This window comes from Marmota flaviventris, chromosome 5 (assembly GCF_047511675.1).
Source record: "Marmota flaviventris isolate mMarFla1 chromosome 5, mMarFla1.hap1, whole genome shotgun sequence".
NCBI lineage: Eukaryota > Metazoa > Chordata > Mammalia > Rodentia > Sciuridae > Marmota > Marmota flaviventris.
In genome coordinates this window covers 82,285,795-82,311,803 of record NC_092502.1, presented here as the reverse complement: position 1 = coordinate 82,311,803, position 26,009 = coordinate 82,285,795, and positions in this window count along the sequence as shown.

Genomic DNA, 26,009 nt, shown 5'->3' with positions numbered 1-26,009 from the left:
AGAATACATTAAAATTCAACTCTTAAATATATATTTTCTCTGCATTAGGAAATAAGTGTTTTCTTTCAGAAAAGAATGGAATAAATTCAATTTTATTTTCAAGTAGTAAAAATTTCAAGTTGGTGATGGTATATTAAAACCTGGATGTATGAGCCTTATTTCTTGAATGCTGACTATTCATATATTTTCTCTGTATTTTCCAACAAAATATTTAAGTTGCATGTTAATGTCTCCTTGGCCATTCAGTAAGCATCTAACTCACTTCTTTTTTCTTTAGAGTGAGGTAATACTTTGACAGATGACTATTTAAAATACTCTTATTAGTGGTTGGTTGCAGGAAGACAAATTAATGTTAATAGCATGAATAAAATATAATTCAGATAGTGAAGTTCTTATAATTTTTCTGTGTATATGTAGCTCTCCATTATATTGAATATACTTGAATGGGTAAACCAGAATTTTGGAATAAAGATTCTTCAAACAAAGTAATTTTAACAGGAACTTGAGATATACCTATATGATTCTAACATCTAAAAAGGTCCTAGGCAGAAGAAAAAAATTCATTTCTATTTTCAATGAAAGAACTTGAGATTTCACATAACATAAACTGAAATATAAATAGCCAAAAATCTTGCATAATTAACACGTAGTTCTTTTGAAATAACCATGCAAAACAACACTTTGATAGCCAGGAAACTGTTAATCTCTGAAGTATATAGACACTACTATGAATCTATTTTTAAATTCTTAAATAAAATACACTGCATGATCCGTACGTTATCTATTCACCAAAAGGTCATGGTGCACAGAAATGATTGGAGAACTGTCTAATGTCTTTTAGATTGGTGTTCATCTCTAATAGGCAAATACGTTTTGCAGTCACAAAGTCTCAATAGGAAGCTAAAAATACTCCTTTCATATTGACTCAGTAAGCTGCCATATACAGAGTTTGAGGCCACGCTTTTATACCTGACAGCTGCCTTTCTTTCTCAAAAATGACATACCAAAACTGAACATGCTAAATTTATTGATGTGTCAATGGAATATATAAAATGTGAGCTGAATTCATTAAGTTCTTGAGCTTATGCTGTCATTTATATGGAAAAACAAAAAGTGTATTTTAATTCATTTCAAACATTTACTGGTACATTTAAGTTAAAAATAGAAATTAGCATAAATTAAGTAATCAAATTCAGAAGAGTGTCATCTGGTTGGAACTTTTGAAAAGCTTCCATTTCAGTCATCATCCCTATTGTGGTTTGGATCTTAAATGTCCCCTAAAGCCTAGGTGTTAAGGAATTGTTCACCATTTGGTGACACTATTGGAAGGTGGTAGAATGGTAAAGCCCAAGAGAAGGAGGTTAGGTTGTTGGAGATGTGCCCTTGAGGGGGATATGGGATCAGTTTTTTCTTTCCCTCTCACTTTCTAGCCACCAGGAAGGGAACAGTTTCCTCTGCCACATGATGTACTGCCTTGTCACAAGCTCAGAAGCAGCAGGGCCAAGCCTATAAATTGAAACTTGTAAAACTGTAAGCCAAAATAAACCTGTCCTTCTATAGGTTGATTACCCCTGGCATTTTGTCCCAGTGATGGAAATCTCACTAGCACACACCCCTTTTTCCAGACATAGTTGTTGTGACAATGTGCCAAATCAATAGGAAGAAATATTTGTTTTATATTTCTCACCATGTGCAACTTCACAGGACAAAGTCTTTAGAAATGGATGAAAGGAAGTAGGGTGCACAAGGACCAGACTGTGAAGGACTTTGTAAGGAATTCGGACTGAATTATGAAGCTTTTGAAGGATTGTAAACAGAGGAGTGATGAAGTAGATTGACACTTCAGAAACTCAATCCTGGTTGAAACATTATCTTATGAGGGCTGCAGGGAAGAATCGTTCTTTGTTTTTATTTAATTCAATATTTATTGAACACTGTCTTGGTGCCAGACCTATTCCCAGTTCCTGTAGAAAAAGCCAATTTTCAATGAAGTGAAGACAGAAGAATTGGATTTATTGCACAAGAACACTTCCCATTTTGAGAAGTTATCTCTTGGGACACACTTTGTCCTTAGAAAATGGAAAGGTTGGGAGAGATAGGATCTCTCTCCCATGAGTAAGATACAGTCTTTGACTTACTGATTTCCAGTTTCAGTTTCCTTGGGTGCATACTTGCTGGCTTCTCAGGTTCTAATGCAAATACAGAAAACCAAACCAAACAAAAATTTCCGTAAATTCTAATCCTTACATTTCAGACATGACTTAATTCCAAGGGTGAACAAAGTTTAGAAAGAATCAACAAAAGCATTACAGCTCTTCAGGAAGTTGTTCTATCATCTGTGTGAGCAGCTCTAAATTTCATGGGTGAATCTCATTTTGTTTGTGACTACAAAAGAAATAATATTGCTGGGAACCAGGAAATTGCTATTTCCAATTGCTTAAGCTCCTCATCTTTGTACAATTTCTTAGCACTTCTTATGGGTGAAAAGAATTTGAATGGGAAATGTTGTCACGGTATAATTGGATCTGGTTAGATATACTCCAAAATATTTAATACTATCTTAAGTATAAAATCTTTAATTCCTAATGATATCAGTTAACTCATTAAACATTATTACAGCAATAAAAAATATAATGCAAAAAGGAAATTTAAAAAAAAAATCAGAAATACCTTCTAGATATAACTGTAGTATTTATCTTCACCACCAGGTGGCACTATTTAGTTTTAAATTATTTTTGTAAAAAAATCTATTAGCATAATACCAACAGCAAAGTATTCAAAATAGTTTAATGTGAGTGAATAATCTTGTCTTGAACAAAAGAATCAAAGAAACAGATTAATGTCTTTCCTTTGTTCCGGCACCATCCATCTGTACAAGCTGTTGCTTCTTTTGAAATCCATTGAAAATTAAATATGTATAAGATACACACTGGGGGCATAGAGAGAGGAGAATGGGGCCACAAGTGCCCATGTTTGGAAACAGATGGTTTGAAAATGAATAAAGTAATTAATAATGATGATGTCTTGACTGCATAGAGCAGCTGCTGTCCTTGGAACTCAGGAGCTTCTTTTATCATCTCATTTATTGTTCCAATACCAAGTCATGTCATCAAGAATGGAGTAGACACACCTTTCATTTTGTTTTATTTTTAGTTGTTTTACCTCCAAACACAATAGACCAAACTCATGTTTAGTCCTATGCATATGCAAAAGCTCTGCAGATTGTTTTAATCATGGAACAAAAACTTCAATACCACCAAATATAAAATTGCTGGTGAGGGTAGGGGAATTTGGAAATATTTGCCATAGAAATTAAGATTCAATAATATTTCTTTATGGGTTAGTTAATATTTAAAATTTGAATTGAGAACGAGATGAGTTATTTAAATAGGATTTGTGCTAGAATTCAATGTATCTTATTACTAAATAAGAGAATATTTGGAATATTTTTCCTCACTGACACTTAAGTACACTTAAAATGCTGACTTGTGAATACCAAGGCACCTAAAACACTTTTATTTTCTAAGAAACATTGGAATCCTTAAACATAATTTTTATACATGTTAACTACGGAAAAATTTAAATTTTAAAAATCTATTTACTGATTAACTGTCATTGGATAAGAGTACGGCATCTTAAGAAATAGTAATTTTTTTTAAAAAAAAGGTAAAGTAAAATATGAATCTTTTACAAGAGATTTATATTCTATACATATACTGGAACAGTGTTTTGAAAAGCAGAAAATAGGAAGGCAGACCTGAAATCTGTTTTGTTTTGTTTTTTTCCAAGTTCTGGGTAGATCCTTTGATCAATAGTCTTCTTCTTTTCCATTATCTAGTGGGCTCCTTCCAACTTTTCACTCCAGCTCCATTTTCTCCTTTACACAATCCATCCCATCAGTGTGTTTCCAGATCATGAGGTCACGGTCACCTCCAATCTCTCTGTCTTTACCATCTTCACTTGATAGAGATCACAAAGATCACAGGATGCCTCAAGGTGAATCAAGCTTTCCAGAATCAATAGCCATGAGAATCCTGCTCTCTTCCCTTAAGTAAAACCCTGAATGAAGTTATTACCAGTTTCTACAAGGATTTCTCTCAGTATTCTGAAGTGGTGTTGTGATTTCTTTCTCTAATTCTACAAACCTTTCTTTGTAATGGAATTTCAGGAGAAAGCAATATTCTCCATAAGTCACTTCAATCTATTAGGTACCTTTGTCCTAAAATCGCTACAATTCAGAGTGCACCTCTATAATTTGTATGACATTATTGGCCTGCAAGTGACCTGTCCCAAAGAAACTTGGGGACTCTGATAACTGTAGATCTGATAACTCTAGATCATGAAGTCAGTTCCAATTTGGCAAAGAATATATATAAACAAAAGTCACCCTAAGATCTGTTTCAAATTTGGGCTCGTTCTTAGGTTAATTCTTGGTCAGTGAATCTTTGAAATGATCCAGCAGTCAAAACTCCTTTTGTAAATTCTTACTAAATATGGGAGAGTTATACTTATAACTCATAGTCATTCCTCATTCTTCATTTCCAGAGTAATACTAGACCCTATTCCCTCTGTACCATCTCAAGTCTTTACCCCCTACAAGTATATGAAATTGTAAATCATTCAGAAAACCTTTTATTGAAGGATTACTATGGTCTAGGCACTGTGCTTTATACATTAAAACAATAATAACAAAGTCTAAAACTCAGATCCTTAAATAGTTTATGTTACTTTTGAGGAAATATCAAGTAATAATCATCCAGTAAGAGAAGTACTGAGGAACCTAGATATGAGAATAGGAGCTCCAATCTATTCCTTTTTATGGCTCTTTAACTTTTTACTTCAAATTCAAAGCCAGTGCATGGTAAAGGAAAGAGTGTGTTGTCAAAAGAGTTCAAATTCCAGGATTTATACTTACTGCTGGGTGACTTGAACCAGTTATTTAATTCTCTCAGCTTTCATTTCCTTGTCCAACTCATGAGGGTAAACAATGACTCCCTCACCAGATGGCAGGGAGGACTAAATGAGATGGTATTTGGAAAGCATTTAGCACATGCCTGGCCTTCTCTCAGATGCCCACCAAGGACAAGATAAGATTAGCATTTTTTCAGCAGCATTTTGAAGGAACAGGATCTTTGCCTGGTAATTATTCATATACCACCTCATTATTTTTCCACAGCACCTTGGACATAATAAGTCTTATTATTCTCATATCATAAGGAGACACAGAAAGGAGACTTGCCGCATTTTACGCAGCTAGCAGGTTGTTGGGCTAGATTCAAAATCACATCTTTTCACTTCCAACCCAGTTTTTCCTTTATACATTTTCAAGGAAAACAACATTGTCTGAGAAGAGACATCTCCCAGAGGACTTTCACAAGGTGCTCAGAGTTCTGTAGTCCAATTCTGCAACCCACAGGTCAAAGTTGTGCTGCTGAAGCATGCCCTTGTCAGGTTTATGTAGAAAACAGAGAATAAAGCCTCCTCCCTAGGGATGAAGCAGAGAGCTTTTATGTTTTTCTCCACAGAGGACATTTTGCTGCAGGCTGCAGACTAAGAAGGGAAGAATTGAGCTGATTTTTTTCTTTGTGCAGTAATGAGATGGGTGGACTCCCAAAGTTAATGGTACCCCAGATGTGATGGAGCAATTGGCATAGCCAGATATGTGGGAGTGTTTCTCTGTGGCTGCTCCTTAGAACAAACCCTCTAAGGAGACAAAAGTTTCCACATGAAAGGCAAAAGAGCAAGCAGTAAATGCCAGAAGCTTATCAAAGGACTCAGAAGTCCTAAAGATCAGTGCTTACCTCTCCTTTCATATGCTATTCTCTGAACTGAAGCCAGCGTTCTACCTGCCTTTGCCTTTGGAGTCAAGTCACATGATGAAAGGCAGATGCGTCAATTTGCCATTAATGAACTCAAGAGTCTGGCATTTATATTAGAAAATTTCTTGATTCCAAACAGTATTTGATACAGAATTTCTAGTAGGTAAATTATCACTTTGTTTTATTTTAGCACTCCCAACTCATCATGCATCTGTGCAAAGAGCAACCTGGTATTGATTTTGGTACATTCACTATTGTGGGTTGGAGATTACTAATTGCTCTACTTCGTTTGCCTTAACTCTTTATTCTGTTTCCTAACCCTTGAACACCATTGAAAAGATATTTGGAAGAGAAGGGGTCATTCCTCACTCTTCATTTCTAGAGCAATTCTAGGAGTACTAGGAATTGAACCCAGGAGTACTCTACCACTAGAATACTCCCCAGTTCTTTTTATTTTTAATTTTTAGACAGGGACTAAGTTGTCAAGGCTAACCTCAACTTGCAATCCTCCTGCCTCAAACTCACAATTAACTGGTATTACAGGCATGTGTCACAGTGCCTGGTTATTTAAAGATTTTTAATTCACTGAATGGGGAAATTTGATTCTAAACTCTGTAATATTTTTATGCATATTTTTACATTTTATGACAACATTCTTCAGAATTCTTTTAACAAACATTTAAATTTTTAAAATATTTTTGTATGTCTAGATTGTTTGAAAACAATGTCCTTAAACATTTACAACTAAACCATGAGATTCTGCTGTTCTTCAGAATTTTAACTTTACTCTAAATTCTTTTTTGTGGAATTGGAGGCATTTCTGGTTAGAGTATATGCATGCTTGTGTGTATGTGTGTATATAATAGGAGTCATAAAAAGCATCGATTTCCCCAGTATTTCTACAGAACAAGGTATTGTGGTCAATACAGGACCTTTCCTATCTTCCAAGCCATAGCTTCTTCAAACCAGCTATTCTCCAAATCAACTATTCTTATACAGACTTTTTGCCTCAATTTCCTCCCTTAAACACTCATGCAAATTAGGCCATACATATTTTACCTTAATCCTACTTTTTCCAGGTCAGAGTTTGAGCTGATAAAATTTTCCACTCCCAGTTGCTATTTACGAGCTGTGGAAGCACACCTTGTCTGGGGTTCCCAGTCTCAAAGGTCTGAACACCTTCCAAAGGGGCTGCTTTCGTCTACCACCCTTGTAAACACATATCACCTTCATATCACCAGTGCTTCTTCTATTACTCTCATGAACTCCTTCTATCCTTCTACACAATGTACACATTTGGCTCATATTTTTCCTCTTAACACCTATCAATTGCTGTTTTAGTCAGCTTTTTCACTGCTGTGGCTAAAAGCACCCAACCAGAACAATTGTAGAGGAGGAAAAGTTAATTTAAGGGCTCACAATTTCAAAGGTCTCAATCCACAGACAGCAGGCTCCATTCCTCAGGGCACATGGTGTGGCAGAGGGACTCTGCTCACTTAAGGAAGCAGAGAGACTCCACTGGCCAGATACAAATATATACCCTAAAGCCACACCCAATTCCCATCTCCCCCAGCCACACCAGTTACCACTCAGTTAATCCCTATCAGGGGATTAATCCACTGATTGGGCTAAGGCTATAATCCCACCATTTCTCCTTCAAACCTTCTTGCATTGTCTCACACGTGAACTTTTGGGGAACATTACATCTAAGCCATAACAATTGCCATCATTCTAAGTGACTAATAATGTATTTATAAATTATGAGCCATCTCAATTCTGTGGTAGCCTTACCCTTGCTTAGATGTACCTCTAACTGGTGTCACGTACATGACAGTGAGCTCTCATCAGAATGCACTACTGAATGACAAAAATATTGTTCACTGCATTTTTCTTTCTGACAACAGCCTCTTTACCAGTCATTTCTTATTCCCTCATCACTTGAGGCATTGATCTCCTCCCTCTCTGGCCCTATAGTCACTCTACCCCTGCCTCCATCCTCCCCTTGTTGCCCTTTTGGTTTTAAATGATCCCTCTATTGAATTTAAGGGTTAACTTTTCAGAGATTTACTCTCTCACTTAAGCTATCCAATAATTTGCTAATATTTACGAGATGAAGAAGGAAAGCAATATATAATCCTTTCTTGCCTATAAGTACTTTTCAAATTAGTAGAGGACATAAGAAATTCATTTGTGCTTCTACTCATCTCCTCTTCAAAGAAATGACAATAATCTTTGTTTTGATTTAGCTCAGACTTAACACGGTCTTCTTTCTGGTCATCCAGTTTGTTGATTACAAACTCCATCTCCACACTGTGAAATACTTATGCCTGAAGTACTTATATATCCTCTTTGTTCAACTTCTCTGGATATTCCTTACTTATTATTCAACTTCTCTGGATATTCCTTACTTACTATTCCTATTATAGGAATAGAATAACATGATAAAATAAAGGTTTTTGATGCAGAAATCTCTCCTCATGAAATCATAACGAAATATTCTGCTCTTGGTTTGCTTAAACACCAACACCATAATCCTCGTTATTTAAAAATCCCACTAAACAAATAAAAATTGAAGTGCAATATTAATGATGAAATATTGGCAACATTCAACATGTGGGTTCCATTTAAGTAAACTAAATCAAGTGCTGTTTTCATTTGGTAGTCAGATTATCAAGATAAGGGATATTTTCAAATATAGTAGAAAGTAATTTAAATAAAAATACCACTCAATAATTCACACCCTTCTTTCACCTAGACATTAAATACCTCATTTTTCAACAGGTTATGAGATATCTGTTTTGTTTTTGTTTTTTATGGAGAAGAAAGCATCAGATCAGACATTTTCCACTGCTTACTTAGTGTCCATCACATTCAGAGCAAGGCAGACAAGAATCTGCTAGCTTAAGGGAAAATATAACTCTGGTTGTATGTGACTCATTTTTCATCATAAGAAAGACACAGGCACACAGTGGGTCTTTTGATTATTTGGTTGGGGGTCTTGTTGTTATTTGTTTAATTTGTTTTTCTCTTTTTTTCTCTTCATGATTCTGGAGTTTGGGGTTTCTTTTGGTGTGTGTGAAAGTGTGTTGTTGTTTTGTTTTATTTTGTTTTCCTGGAGAACTGATCATAGATAACCATGTTAGTAAAATCATCTGTAATTGGAAACAGCAGATCTCACAGAAGATGTGAGGGCAAGAAGTTAAGCAACAGTAGGAGGAGATCTGGGAGAAACTTAAATTGGTTCAAGTTTGTAGTTCCTATTTTCCAAACAATATATTTATGAAATTATCAGGGTCATTATGAGTCAAGTAGCTGTTGTTTTTTAGAATTTGTAAAATATTAGACAGATTTCAGAAGATGGGAAAATTGATCCTATTTTAGAAATTAATTTATTAATTAAAATTAATAATAGCCTATAAAACCATAGAATAAAATGTAATTTAGCTGGAAAGAATACTGAGATGAAGTAAAGGCAAAATGACTTGCAAGACTTTTAGAGCAATGGGTGATAACTTGCTTGTTTTCTTAAATAATAATTGTTAAAATTATATATATATATTTGGAACTAGGGACTTAGCCTAGGGACTCTTTTTCATTGAGCTACTTCCCCTGCCATTTTTATTTTTTTCAGACAGAGTCTAAGTTGCTTAGGGCCTTGCTAAGTTTTTGAAGCTGGGCTCAAGCTTGGGATTCTCCTGTCTTAACCTTAATCGCAAATCACTGGGCTTAAAGGTGTATGCTCTGTGCCCAGCCTAAAATAATAATTTATGATAAAGTGATAGTTCTGGTATGTTAGGGCAGAGATAGAGATAATAATATCTTACAAATTTCTTAAGATCCTACATGACATCATCATACCCATTATTATTACAGGAAAGGCAGCTATAGTACCTGCTAATTTATCAAACATAATTGAAAAATGAACTCTAAACTATTTCCCTCCTGCAGTGAAATTTCTAGATAAGCTAGGAAAGAGGATAGAGCAGGGACCCCACACACACACTCAGTGACATCATGACACAGTTACATGCACAGACTTGGTATTCAAGCCAGTTAATTTTAAATCCTTATTCTATTTCTTGCAAGCAATATATTCTTGGGCAATTTACACAATCTCCTCAAGATTCCCTTTCTTAATCTGAAAAAAAAGAAAAATATAACAGTACCATCTAATAAAATATAAAGGCTTAGAAGAGTCACTGTTCAATTAAAGATAGGACTAGGTAATTTAATAATTTATTAACTCATATAGCCTTCCCATTGAATTGTGAGTCCCTCAAGAGCAGACTGTGCTTCCATTACTCCTCCAGGCATCCATGATATAGAAGAAGAAGCCTAACACTAACTAAGGGTGGGGTATACATTAAATATTTCATATTTAGTATTCATATTTTATACTTAATACTTTACATGGAACAGATATTCCAAGTAAATTGCAAAGAAGAGGAAAAAAGAACAGAGTATGCTGGATATGAGGCAGTTCAAAGACGGTAGGAAGGGAAAAGATAAGCCTCATTTGACTGGAGGGAAGATCCAGACAGCCTTCCACTGACTGATAAGAGTTAAACAGGTATGTTATTAAAAGGCACAAGAAGCAGGTTTTTCTTGACAAAAGCATCTTTATTTTAGACTCTTGCACTTTGTATTGGAATAGGAGGTGTCTGCAAGAAGAAATTGTAACCTGTTGTAGAAGTACTATGTGTGTATGCATTTTATTACTAAGTAGTATAGACGATAGCTGAGACCACATAGGGGCTTTTATACCTCATAAAAACTGAAGGAAAAAAAACATATAACCATTCTCACTCCTTCTGCAAGCACTGACAAATGCTTATTATGAAGTAGGTGATAAGGATACAAATATAAATAAAATCATTCCCTCATCTTCTATTAATAGGGAAGTTCTGACTGACAAAAGTATAAACAAAAAAAGTTAAATAAGTTAGAGGAGAGCTATTGGCATGTAACAACACCCTGACAGTGAGAATAAACATCTTGGAATGGACATGACTGAAGAAGTGATGCTTGAGGGGCTCAGTGTACCTGGTGGGTAGGATACTCAGGGAGAAAGGAGATCATCAGTTACCAATCTGAGCTTACACACAACACCAAGACTTTGCACCCTGACCTGGGCATCTCCGTGCTCTGATCTGGTATTTCAAATCATCTGCAGCTTTTTGGGGGAATTATTTTTTCACTGCTCACAGTTTTCTCTCCTTCAGGTTTCAGCTGTCTCCCTGTCTAGTAGTTTAGGTTGCTGGGATTTGCCCTTATGGGTTAACAAAAGGCTGGAGTGTTTGATGGAGCAGTTATCATCATCAATGCTGGAAGGAATCTCCAGGAACAGTTCTCTGTGATTGATACTGCATTCAAGCATCCTTGCATTTGTCTTTGACTTGGATAATGGGAAGCAATTATGCTTACTGAATCTAGAGGTGAAAGAAAGCCCAGAGGACTGAATTAGACCTTTTACATGATAATGAAATTTGACTAGTGATTAGAATAAACTTGACTAGTAAGTAGGAATAGACACGAACATACTTAGAAAATTTAAATTAAGGAACAAAAGGCTCTACTTAGCTATGTAGCTAAAAGTATGGTGGGAAAATGTATTAAAATCAGTATATAATTGTCCTGTGTGCCATGAATTGATAAAATATTTCTTGACCTTGGCAAAAGAAAAATATCAATTCCTAAAAGAATTTCAGAAACTAATAAGTAGAGTGCCATAAAAATGTGTCATAGCTCTACTTTGCCTGTTTTATTTCTCATAAACCACTTACTTCAAATGTCCCTGTTCAACCATAATGTACATACTAAGCTCACTCCTTTCAATTACTTTTTTTTTTAAGCTTATAAGTATTCTGTTCTGTTAAAGTCCCATCAATTGCTAGGAAAACCCAATGTCCCACTTAGACTAGTGTTTGTCAATCCATCTGTGATGCTGGAAGTTTTTATTTCTAATCTAGTAAAAACCAATGCATTTATAAAGTACAGTAAAACTTAATTACCAAGTAAATGAAATTACAAGCCGTATGTAAAAACACAAGTCCAAATTTATTATGACATTATTATTTCTTTCAACAAATACAAATGACTCTGACAAATTTATTTTTATAAAATTTTCTGAATGTTACTTTTGATTTCTTCACTTATCATGAGCCAGGAACAGTCATCGATAAACACAAGTACAAGAACTTAATTTGGAGTAGAATAAACTTCAACCTTTGTGTTCAGGCATCTTTGAGAAACCGCTGTTATGGTAGAAGAGCAGTATTGAAGGATATTAAATGACCAGGACCAGCGGGCAGGAACCTTATGTTCTATATTAGCTCTTCCACTAGCTAAAACTCTTGCATCAGTTTTCTTGTCTGGAAGATTATGAGAATTTTGCAGATGACTTTAAAAATCTTATCCACCTATAAAATTCCATGTTTCTATGACTAAGCTTAAATTTAGAAATTTTTAAAATTATTTATTTATTTTAATTTGTTATATATGATGGCAGAATACAATCAATTCATACTACATACATAAAGCACAATTTTTCATGTCTCTATTTGTACACAAAGTAGATTCACACCATTCGTGTCTTCATACATGTACTTAGGGTAATGATGTCCATCTCATTTCACCGTCTTTCCTACCCCCATCCCCCCTCCCTTCTCCTCCCTCCCCTTAGAAACCAAGTTTTTTGAAGAAGAAAATGAGCTAGATTGTTTATCATGGAGTAGAAAAAGCAGAAATATTGTTAATTGTGTTGCTACTATGCTTGCATGAATGCATGCTTATTCTCCATGATCCACCCAAAATTATATAAGGATATAGACATAATGATTCTGCTACCCAAATGACCACCTTGGCCACCTACAAGTAATTAGAAAGACAACAGTAAACTTCAGAGACATCTATATTTTCTATTGGCATTTCCATGATGATTACAGCTTTGGTGGTGGTGCCAGTTGTGATATATACAAAGATTTACAATATTGAGAACTGGGATCACTCGTCCTACATCTATTAAGCACAGAACAAAAGGGTATAGACTTGAATTTTACTGTCAGTTATTTATGTATGTAATGTGCATCTCTGTCTAAAGCCAGCATTGCTCAACTCTGGATTAGATTACCCAGAAAGGTTATGCACTCTCCTTCTTTGAAGATCATTAATAAAAAGGGACTCTTTTCTTTCCTGAAGTGGCTTGGTAATGACTAATATAAATGCAGAACAATGAACAAGAAGGACTCAGCATTGTGTTTTGTTGTTATTGTGTAGTTGTGTAAGCTTAATGTAAGAAAAAAAATTCGCCAATAATAACATTAGCTTAATTCTTCTGGAAATAATGATATATGTACTCTTCAGCCCCAGTGCCTTTCCTCAGGCTCAGGTAAGCCTCTCAAGTTCTCTGTTCGGTTAGGTACATCCTGGAAATTTCCTTCCTTCACTCTGTTCCTGGTCCTGACTTTAGATTACTTCCTCCTTCCTGTGCCTTCTATCAGATATTAGTCCTTAAGATACAGACAAAGTTAGAAGGTTAGGTAACTGCTTTTCTGGATCACTGAGTATTCTACCCAAGGGAGAAATTATTTCCGGCTTGGTCTTTCTTAAAATGACACATCATAGCCACAGGGGTTCAGAGGCGAAAATAATCTACATCTGCTGATTTCAAGAACCTCAGAAAGGATGAACACTTCCTCAGCAACAGACAGAAAACTGGAAAATTATTACCTAAATTGTCCATCCTAATAAAAATGCCCATCCTACCTAATATGGCCATCCTACAGATTCTGAACAGAAGTAAAATATTGCCTGTGCTTGCACAAAGTGGAAAAAGTCTGGGGAAAGTTCTATAAAGGGTTTGAAGAAGTACATTGAGCCCAACAAGCCTCAATGTTCTATTGCCACTTGGAATCAGTTTTTAATCACTGACTCTGTACTTAAGCATAGGGTGTACGGATTTATTGCTACCTGACTTAGATGAAAGTGTGTCCCAAAAGTTCATTCAGTTCAATTCAGCAGAATATGTCCTAGCACCTATTAAGAGCAATTCACTTGTGTTGAGTAATATAAGTCCTTACACTGCAGAAATTCCAATCTAGTTGAGGAGAAAGACGTACATACACAGATGACTCCAGTGAAGGTCAAACTCTGATAAGTGCAATGAAAGAGGCTCAGACACCTAAAGGAGCCAAAGGAGAAATTGATTCCATATATGGAAGGATTGCTAAGTGCTGGAGTTTGAAAAATGGGTAAGTTTTTTTCTTTCTTTCTTACTACAAAAGTAATACACCTTCATTGTGAGAAATAAAAATAAGCCGTGAAAAACACATACAACCCTATCACCTGGAAATAATTTTAAAATTTCTGTATACACATGTGCAAACACGAATACCCTTTAAAAATGAATTATAAATTTATGCTCTTTGGTAATTATATCATTTTCCTTATACAATACATAATTAACATTTTTCTATGCCATTGATTATTCTTGTACAGTAAGTATGATTTATGAATGTCATATTTTCTTTTATTTCTGGTCCTGATTATGGCTGCTTAGAGCTTCTAGTTAACAGGATTCTGTGGCCATGTTCTAAATTAGAAGGAATACCTCATTCAATGTTTCTACAAGTCCAGGTTACACTCGCTTCAAATACAAAATATCAGTTGACTCACTTCTATACCTCTTTTAATGCCACAAAATATTCTATCATATAATTACAAATAAATTTTAACCAATCCTGTATTTTTAGACACTTGATTTTTCCACTTTTTACCGATACAAATAATTCCACAATGAACTTCCTTAGCCCTACGTACTTCCATTTGCATAATTATGTTGTTAACAAAACTTTATGGAATTGTAATTACTGAATCAGAATATATGCACAATTCCAAGTTTTTTTTAAATGTTGCCAAATTATTGTGCAGAAAGTTTATACCAATTTAAACACCTTAAAACTATATGTGGATGTACTAAATTTCTGACTGCATTGCCTAGGCTGGATGTTGTTTTTTTAAATTTTTGTTCACCAGTTGACCTGGTACATGATCAGTTATATCTGTGTTGTAAGAGTTTACAACTGGAAGCAACTATAGGGGGAAAAGAGTTTTTCAGATATGCCAGGACTACCCAGAAATCACAATAGTCAAGAATATAATATCCTAGAATATACAAAACCCACAAAGTACCCACAGTTCTGATATCTACCATCATTAATTTCTGGTATGTTGCATCAGAAGTTACTCACTTTTGATAGAATGTCTTTAAATCTCTCATGATGATTATGGGTCTGTCCAATTATCTTTCTAATTCTGTCAACTTTGATTTTATATGTCTCCTTTGGTGGGGAGGTTATATGTCTTGAGGCTACGTTGTGTATAAAAAATTATATCTTCTGCTGGACTGTTCATTGTTATTATTATGTGATGTCATGACCTTTTGTTTTAAATTGTATTTTCCATGTTGTAATTTATGAATTGATTTGTATTTTCCAGCTGTGTTTATAAGTAGCATAAAACTGGATTTTTAAAGTGCCCAATCTATCATTCTTTAATAGCTACACTTAATTAATTTATATTATTGCAATTTCAGATACATTTGCACATAATTTTAGCATCTTTATATTTTGTTTTGTTTTGTTTTCTGTTAACTTCCTGTTTATTTCTTTTTTAACCCCTTGCATTTGGGTAATTTGAAAAACTATCCTGTATTTTCTATATAATTGTGTGCTGGTTTTTAATCTTAAATCTTAAATTTTATCATGTATAAGAAACCATAAAGGTCTGGGGTCATGGCTCAGTGGTAGATTGCTTGCCTAGCATGTGTGTGAGGTACCGAGTTCAATTCTCAGTACCACATATAAATAAATTTAAAAATAAAGATCCATTTACAACTAAAAAATATATTTTAAATTTTATTTAAAAAAAAAATCATAAATTCTGACATAGCCTTGTTGTTTTACACCGTGATACTCCTTTTGACAATAACAAGGATACTGACAGTCTTTAATATTACCACCTCCCATCTTATTATTTTGTTTAAGATTTTATTATCAAGAATTTTTAAAACTATAGCCTTGTTTCTTAATTGCCTAATTAAATTTACCAACATTATGTTTGCCATTGTTTCTTGTGCCCTTCTGCTTATTTTCCATTTACAAAGTTAAGTGGAATGCATGGATTATAAATGCCTGAAGGCTTATATGAAAATGTAAGTCTGAAAATGTCATACATTTACCCATTCTTGATTTATAGCTTAGCTGGATATAAAATTAAAATTAAAGATGATTTTCTCTATATACTTTGAAAATACTTCATTGCATTTTACAAGCTATCTGTTTAAATTTAATTTTTATTCCATTGTCAGGTAACTATAGTATTTCTAGACATATATTATTCTTGTTACTCAGAGTTACTTTGATCTTATAACATTATTTTCTTCATTTGAAAAAAATTTTAGCAACTATCTCACAAATATTGCCTCTGTCATTTTCTCAATTCTATTTTTCTTAATTGCTTTTGCTCTTTCTTCCTTCTTCTTCCTCTTCCTCTTCCTCTCCTTCTCCTTCTCCTTCTACCATGGATTGAACTCAGGGGTACTTGACCACTGAGCCACATCCCTATCCCCAGCCCTATTTTGCATTCTATTAGAGACAGGGTCTCACTGAATTGCTTCAGTGCCTCCATTTTGCTGAGGCAGGCTTTGAACTCACAATCCTCTTGCTTTAGCCTCCTGAGCCACTGGGATTATACGGTCTTGACTGCTCTTTCATTGTTTTGTTTTGTAAGGATCCTGCGAAATGTCGGAGAAAGAGACCACCAAGTGACCACTCATGCAATTGGCAGAAGGGGGATTTATTGAACCAACATGCTGGGGCTCCGTGCCCACTCAAGAAGGGAAAGCAGCCCAGAGCCCCGAGCAGGGGCTGAGCACTGCTTAAGTACACTTTTTGGGGAGGGCGGAGGGCTTTGTATACATCAGAACAAATCATCATGAGGCGCGGGAAAATTGAATAACAACTCCTAAACATGATTGGTTCATTCATTGGCGGGAACAGGTCAGGCTGGAGTGATAGGTCATTCCTAAGGAGAGTACACATTCAAACTGATTGGTTCAGGCCCTGCAATGCCTGCGTGCAACCACACAGACCCCTTCAGTTATTCAACAATCAGACAGTCAGGGGAAATGTTTACTGGGCGGTTCTAAGCATTGTCTTAACAGCTACAGAAATTTAACTCAGAACTTGCAGCTTAGAAACTTTTACAACACCCGGTCTTTTACCCTTTAACTTTTACGCTTTAACTTCAATTTCTTTTACCCTTACAGTTTTGTTTTCCATTTTGCTTTCTAGATTCATTCCTTGATAACATCTTTCAACTTGTTCTTTTTTCCTATAAAATTTATTCATTCTATTACTATAATAGACTATATATCCAAAGATGATCATAGCTCCCATCTCACATGATTTTTGCAATGAGACTGCCATTCACCTCAGGAAGAGCTTGAGTCTACGTCTCTTCCCCATGAATCTGAGTCAATCTTATGATTTGGCTGACTGATGAACTATGACAGAATTGTCACTGTGATCATTCCAGTTCTTTAAAAAGTCTGGCACTGTTGGTTTCACACTTTCAAGTAAATCATCCACTGCGTCTTAAAGAAATACAGTCTAGAGGCTGGACAAGGGGCTGTAGCTCTGTGGCTTGCCTAGGATGTATCAGGCACTGGGTTCAATCCCTAGCACCACATAAAAATAAGCAAATAAAATAAAGGCATTCCATCCATCAACAATTATAAAAATATAATTTAAAAAAAGCACAGTCTAGACTACTGAATACTGAGACATCATATGGAGTGGGGGAAGTCACATAGTAAAACTCAGAAGCATGTCAATGAAGACTTCTGGAAGCTTCTAGACCAACTTAGCCATCAGTGAACTGCAGTCAAAAAAAGTTAACTGCAGTCAATGTGCTCAAGGTTCTGACCCAAAATCATGAGAAAATTGCTACTGTTGGAAACCATTACATTTGGGGAGAATTTCTACACTGAATAACAAAAGTTATCACATTTGTAATAGATAATTGACAGGATTGCACTTTATTTCAATGACTGTATTTTCATTCCTAAGATTTCATATCTGTCTGCTATTTCATTTCATTTTTGTCTATGCAGATCAATAATTATTGCCTTTTAAAAATGGAAGCCATACCTCATTCAACTCTTTGAAGATCCTAAACATACTTATTTTAGATCTTTCACCATTAATTTTTGTTGTCTATATGTTCTGGTATTTGATTTCTTCATGATTTTTGGGAGGATTTAAAATACACTTTAAAAGTCCTTTTTGTTCTCATTTTCAGACCCATGTCCATATTTCTTCTAGTGTACTGATTTTTCAGTTTCCTCTGCAGTGCTCCAGATTCCATTACAGTGGTTTGGGTCCTGATTGTAGAGATATTGTAGATTTTGCATAGCTGGTCACAAAATGAGGACCAACTTGGCTCAGTTATTGGTCATGACTGTTTCCTTTTGCATTACTTAAGCCTATAGCTTCCTCAAATTCCAAAGCAGAAGTTAGTACAGTGTTTCTATTTTTAAAACTCCTTTCTTATGGGAGGCAGTCTTATCCCAGTCCTTCACCTCTTGCCCCACTGACCCCACACTTTACCCTAAAAATTCCCAAACCCCAAATATAAATTCCACTTGGACCAATAAGTTTGGAATTCAACCCAGTGTTGTGTTCGTATTACATTTCTGGGGTTGCATTTTACAAGCTATCTGTTTAAATTTAATTTTTATTTCATTGCCAGGTAACTGGATACTTTGTATTTTTAAAAATGGCTCTTTCACCTTCTTTTTACATTCTACTACTGCGATATGTTTGGGCAATAGAGAGTGATCCAATCATACATTTGTTGTTCCACCTGAGCTAGAAATCCAATACACACACAGATGAAAATATCTTCAGTGTACATCAAAATTCTTTGTATATTGGTATCTTTGGCAAGACTACTATTGACCTCTGTTTTTTAGGACTCACATGATTTAATTGATCCTACATGGATAATCCAGGATAATCTCCTTATTTGAGGGTCCAGAATCTTAATTACCTCTGCAAATGTCCTTCACTGCAGTATATAGATTAGTGTTAGATTGAATAACCATAAGCTAGGAATTTGGGGTGGGAGCATATTTAGAATTCTGTTTACCACAGTAATTGATGACTGAAGATATGTAGTAGGATGAAGAAAATGTAACTGAAAATCAGAATTGAATATAAGAACTTTTGTCTTATAAAGAGGGTAGGGGTAAAGAGGCATGAGGATGTATAATTCATATAAAAATAATCTATACACCACAAAATTCCTTTAGAAGGTGATAACAGAAGATTGTTGTGAAGAGGTGTGCCAAAAGGGATGGAATCTAAATTACTTAGCATATTTGCATGAGGATAATTGAGGTGTTGCGAAAGGTCTTTTGGGCAAGAGAAGGTTCAGGTATATAACAGGGATTGGAGTCTACAGGAAAATTGCCCATGTCCTTTAGCTTTAATATGAGACCTTTACACTGACCCAAACCTTCAGCAGCTGCCACCATCAAAATATCTTCTCGGTCACAGAGATAGTGAAGAAAGAGGTCGAATGGTTCATCTTGGCTTGTGTGGAACAATGACAAAAGGAAGTCAAGAGTCAAGATGCAAGAGACACAAAATGTTGAAATTAGAAACTTGGAACTAGAAGGGACAGTTAGAATGTCACCCCCAATATTCACCGTTATTTATAGAGGACCTGGGGCTTCCCATTGGATGAAGTTTGAGCCTTTGAGCTTCAGAGAAAATTCTAGCCTGCCCTGAAATCTGAGCTACAGTTTTAGACAGTTCTCAATTCTAACATAACGCTAGAATCACCTGGGGAACTGTTAATTAAAACTCCCAGCACTTGGGCTACACCCCAGAACAATTAAATCAGAACCTTTTGAGGTGAGACGCAGGCATCATTAGTATTTAAAGTTTCCCTAGTAATTCCAATATACAGCCAAGGGTGTGAACAACTGATTTAAGATGTGGAATTCTCTTTAAGGAAATCTTTTGAACAACGGCAACTGGAAGAGGAGTGAATCAATGAGCTGTTCAAAGAAATGGGAGAAAAAGAAACACCAAATCAAAGGTACAAGAAGATGATTCAATTCTGCTGTAAAACTGAGTGCATGAGAATATAAAAGAGGCCTGCAATTTTGACTAATGTGAAGATCCTATTTATTTATTTATTTATTTATTTATTTAATTGTATTTTTATTTTTTAGTTGTAGTTGGACACAATACCTTTGTTTTATTTACTTATTTTTATGTGGTGCCGAGGATCGAACCCAGGGCCTGGCTCGTGCAAGGTGACGGCTTACCGCCCAGACACAACCCCAGTCCTAGATACCAGTTTTCTTTATGAAGTGTGTTGTGTGTTAGTAAAATTGTGAGGACAAAATTCAGGTTACAAAGTTTTGAAGAGCAAATGGAGAGAAGGAAGTAGGAGCACACGTAGACCTACTCTTTGAAGATATTAGAAGGAATGGAGTGAAGAGACAATGACTAGGACTGTGACTTTGAGCAACAAGTTAAGCAGTTAGCACAATGCTAGGAGGAGGCCTCAATAAACTCCAAACAAACCGGAATAGCAAGCACATTCTGACTGTTCCTCATTCCACACGTATGTTTTTATAGTCATAAATGAAACGGTCAGGTATCACATTGATTCAAGAATGAAAAAATGCTTTTTTATTTTTCTTTATAAGGGAGAAATAATAAGGAGCAATAATAGTTTTATAGCACTATATATAATTTTTTAAATTTAATCAGCACAACTATTATTTATAACTGTTGGTGGTTTCTGTGATTCTGTTGAATCTATCACAAATTTCTAAGGATTTCATAATGGAGAACACCCATCAGTAATAACTTACTGAATGCAAGTAAACAATTTCCATCAATATATAAAAAGACTTGAGTTTCTAGACTTCTAAAAGAGATTTGCCTCCTAAAATATAGAGCCTATTAATATAAATGAAGCTCCATTTGACAATCTGAAGAAGAAAGTTGCAGCAGGCCTTCAGACAAGTCTGTGCTCGGGCTCGATAGACATGAGTTCCTCTTTTTAGTCACCTTTCCATAAACCAGCCCTTGTCTGTTCTTGGCCTCTGCTCTAAACCCCAGATTATACAAGATGCCAGTTCACTCTTGCTGGGTGGATCTCAACGTAGGTATGGGCCCTGAGGAAAGGTAAGAATGACAGGAACTATGTTTATATGTGATGCACTGGTACAAACAACTGGACTCAGGATATCAACCAAAAAATTTTGAGAATAATAATAATAACAATAATAATAATAATAATAATAATAATAATATCCATACAAACCATGTGACTTATTTGTATTTCATGATAAGATTTTCTTATCTCCCAAAAGCCCCTTTGGAACTCTTTCTGCCACCCACTGGATCTTGCCCAACCAAAAAGACTTTTCTGGTTTCTTTTTGAATGCATATTTCCTTGTATTGAAGAAAAAAAAATTGTCATTGGATTTAGTTTTTCACTGTCCTCTCTAGTTTTTTTAAAAAAGTCAAAGAGCCCTTGGGGAGAACAATCGCTCTTGACAGACCCTGGAGAAAGGACACTCAAGGTTTCCCAGAGGAAGTAATAAGATACGCTTAGTGAACAGTCAGCCACAGCCAGCCCTTGCCCATGGGTTAGAATTCCAGGGGTACTGAGTCACAGATGAACAGTGACCAGCCTCTCAGGGATGCCAACTGTATAAGAGAGATCCTTTATGTAATACACAAATAAGGGATCTCATTTGAAAATCACTTATTAAAAGTAACTTGAGGACTGGGTTTTTTGTAATTCAGTGGTAGAATGCTCGCCTCCCATGTGGAAGGCACTGGGTTCCATCCTCAGCACCACATAAAAATAAAATAAAGGTATTGTGTCCATCTACAGCTAAAATACACACACACACACACACACACACATATATATATAATATATATATATATATAATATATATAATATATATATATATTATATATATATATATATATATATATATTATATATATATATATATATATATAATTTGAGATTTGATGAGGACACTTTTGAGCAGAATTTAAACAGAATATCAGAATATCACTAGTGTCCATAATACCAGAGATGATAGTTTATAGATAATGTCAACATGTAGACTCTAGAAAGGCCTCTGTTTCTGAATTTGCAGTACTTTGCTCATCTTCCTTTGTTTTGTGGTAATAGTCATCACTTACTGAGTACATTCTGTGTCCTGGATACTTGTTTATTTGATCTTCTCAAATGACACCACGTGAATATATATGTTGTTGTTTATAGAAGAGTTAATTGAGGTTTAGATGTGTTGAATAATTTACTCAAGGCCAGCAAATTAATAGGAGAGGTAAAATTTTGATCTCAGATCTATTCATCTTATTTTATTACACATATTACACTAATTTTCTGTATATGTAAAAGACCTTTGCAAGTGCATAAGGAGGGCCATTTTCGATCCACTGTGCCTGCAGAATTTCAACTCAGTGCTGAGCAGAGCCAGGAGATCACTGAAAAGGTTAAAGGATAGCTGTAGGCAGCTACCAGTGAAAATAGGACTACAAAGAGAATAAGAACCATGGTGTCTTAGTCATAAAGGTGTATTTCTAGAGAGAGATATAGTATACCATTATTCTGGTTTAAGAGTAACAGGTCAAACATAATACCCTATCTTGGCTCAAGAAGCAATTTTAGGAATATTAGTCTGAATTTATGAGATTGATATGGAGGCTCCAAAGAATAAGAGCCATTTTACTGGCTGACATCAGAAACAGGAGAGGATCCCTATTCTTTTCATCCTGTGATCCTTCACAGAAAGTGTCAGTAGAAGGTTAAGAAACTGAAATTGTTGTGAGGTAGGAGAATAATAAATTGCAAAATCTTAATAAGGTAAGTAAATTCATGACCTGAAATAAAAATAATGTAGCTCTTTATTTTATATTTTAAATATGTTATATTTTATATTTCTTCATGTAGTCAACACTGTCAGGTGTTATGTAGGTAAACAAGATAAGCAAGGCACAATACTTCCTCTCCAAGAGCCTATAATATAATTAGGAGGCAAGACATAAATACAACAGTACATAATTTAATGCCAAAATAAAATGTACCAATCATAAAAGCTATAAAATTCAGAGAAGAAATAAAGAAATGAGGATTGGAGTGTTCATTCACTCAACTAATATACTTACTGAAAACCTCCTGTGGGCCAAACAATGTATTATAATTAATGTTATGACTAACTAGTAAAGGCTTTCGACAGTTCAGAGGAATTGAGGTGAACTTGTAAAGACATGAAATATTTAGTTAGGCAGGTAAAAGTGCAAGTGATTTTTCTAAATACATAAAGATTTTTAAAAGCACCAAATATATTATAGCTTTAAGCACTTTGCATATTAACTCATTTAATCATCACAAGAATTCAATGAAGTAGCTACTCTTGGTGCTCTCAATATACAGAATGCAAATGAGAAATGAGAAGATTCAGAAAGGTCAAGCAATTTACTCCCTAAAGCATTCACATAGAAAGTAGTATAGCCAGATTTCAAATGCAGCAAATAAAAGATTTAGTGGCTCTACTATACAACGCTCCAGTCTCCATGTTAGGAAGACCAGATTATGCAAAGAGCACAGTGTTAGCAAGCCTTAGTAAGTATATCACTAGAAGTTTGAGTAACATCCAGTCTCTTGTCTTAGGGCTTGGTTGTTCTGTTAATCTCTAAGGCAATGGCTCTCCATTTTATAGTGCATCCAATCACTAGAATACTTCTTAAAACACCTGATACTTGAAATCAGTTCCTAAAGTCTTCAAGTCAGTGGCTCTGGTCTGGTTCCCAGGTGGTGCTAATGCTGTTGTTCTGAAAATTATATTGTAAAAAAATACTAATTAAGAAAACATATTCTCAACCTCTCCTATAAACATTATATCTGCCTTCCAACACTGAACATAAAATTGCACACCTCTATTTGAACATCTCAGAAATCTCAAGCTCCCATGGCCCATGCTGTGTTCTCACTGAAGATGTACTCTTTTGTTTTTGCCATTAATTTATATCATAGCACAAGTTAACACTTATTACTTTAGAAACATTCTTAACCCCTTTCCCGTCTGCCCACATCCAAACAAAATATTGTCATGTTTATTTTCTCGTAAGTTCCATTAAGGATTTAAGTGCTACTATGCTGTAGACTAGATTAACACTGAAAGATGTTCAATATCCACAAAAATCACCATCTGATGACCTATCCCATTGCAGTAAGAAAGAATGCCACCTTGGCAGGCTAGCAGAGATAGAAGAGAGGGCGTTCACAGGATTTGAGGATCTGATTCAAATACCTAAAGAATGAACCTTCAAAGCAGAAAATGGATGGCAATTAAAGGATTGTAATGACATAATTATTTAGGATTGGCCATCATAGTAAGATGAGGGCTTGATAAGTAAACTTCTGTTTGATAGGTGAGCTATTTATCTAAGTGAACAGACTGTTATCTCAGATAAATTTATTTGCAGGAATTACCCTAGGCAAATAGTGCAACTATTTATTGGTTTACTGTCTTATCTTTCTTGGGCAAATGTTTCCTGTAACAAAACACTAATTCATGTCAACACAGGTATCCTCTGTTCTTAGTCTTAATGACTATGTCACATTGATGTCGGTGATCACAGTTCTAAAAGACATTGTGTCTGATATTTAAGGAACTTACCTGCTATTGAGAAAGCAGTCAATCCAATACAACATTGCCTTGTTAAAATTAACTTATTAATAAGGTAGAGAATATACCAAAAAGAAGAGATACTTGAATTTTCTTGTGAAAGTCTTCACAGTGGAAATAGTATTGACTTTGAATGGTCAAGGGAATGAGGAAAACATAGTCAAGGTAGAGCAAGAGGAATATGCAGAGTTCCAGAGATAAAAGATATCCCGATTCACCTCCTTTCTAACTGTATCCTGGAGCTTCCGTTCAGGCCTTTCTGTTTTTTAGAATTATTTCAAATTTTTTCAAACTGATCCCACATATACATCTCACTTCATCCTTTTCTCTCCAGCAAATTATACACTGGTGTGTAACCCAAATACATGACCTTCAGCTCATGGTGAAAGCAATATATAGTACTCCTCTGGGGAGGGGAGAAAATGGCCAGGTATGAATGCTGACTGTGTAGAGTTCACAAGGTGGCTCCCTTTGCTGCCCAATCATCACAGGAAAGGTGCATAGATATCTGCTACTCCAGGGTAGAGCCGTGGTATTTACCCTTCTTCTCACCAGTGAATCCAAATGCAAGGAATACCAAAGAAGCCTTAAACAGGCCTTTACTTAAGGTTTTAGATGATAAAATACAATATATACAGAGGGACAAGGTGGGACCAGGGTGAACTTTGAATTGTTTTGCCTCCCTTATTTTATCTATTTTCCGTGCTTGTAAAGGAGCAATAGGGATCCCTTGCCTAGACTCCTAGCTTGTCTCCACAGGGACATTCCCTTCATTGATCCTAGGGACTCCTCCCATTTCTATGCTATCCTCTTCTTGCTGCTCCTATGCTTGGAACTTTTACTTCCTCTTCTTCCCTATTCTTGGTTAAAGATTTGCCCCCAACAATTATTCTTGGACCTTGAAAATCCATGTGGTCTCCCAGTTGCATACTAGGGTTGTTGGTTTTAAGTTGCGTGGGCGCCTATCTATTTCTTTAGATGGCTTAAGGAAAAAAGGCTAATTTCTTTTTTTTGTTGTTGTTGTTGTTTTTTTTTTTTAATTTTTTATTGTGGGTTGTTCAAAACATTACAAATTTCTTGACATATCATATTCCACACTTTGATCCAAGTGGGTTATGAACTCCCACCTTCACCCCATACACAGATTGCAGAATCACATCAGTTACACATCCATTGATTTACATATTGCCATACTAGTGTCTGTTGTGCTCCGCTGCCTTTCCCATCCTCCCCCCTCCCCCCTCCCCACCTCTCCCCTCCCCTCCCCTCCCCTCCTCTCTCTCTACCCCCTCCACTGTATAACCCTGAGGGTCTCCTTCCATTACCATGCAATTTCCCTTCTCTCTCCCTTTCCCTCCCACCTCTCATCCC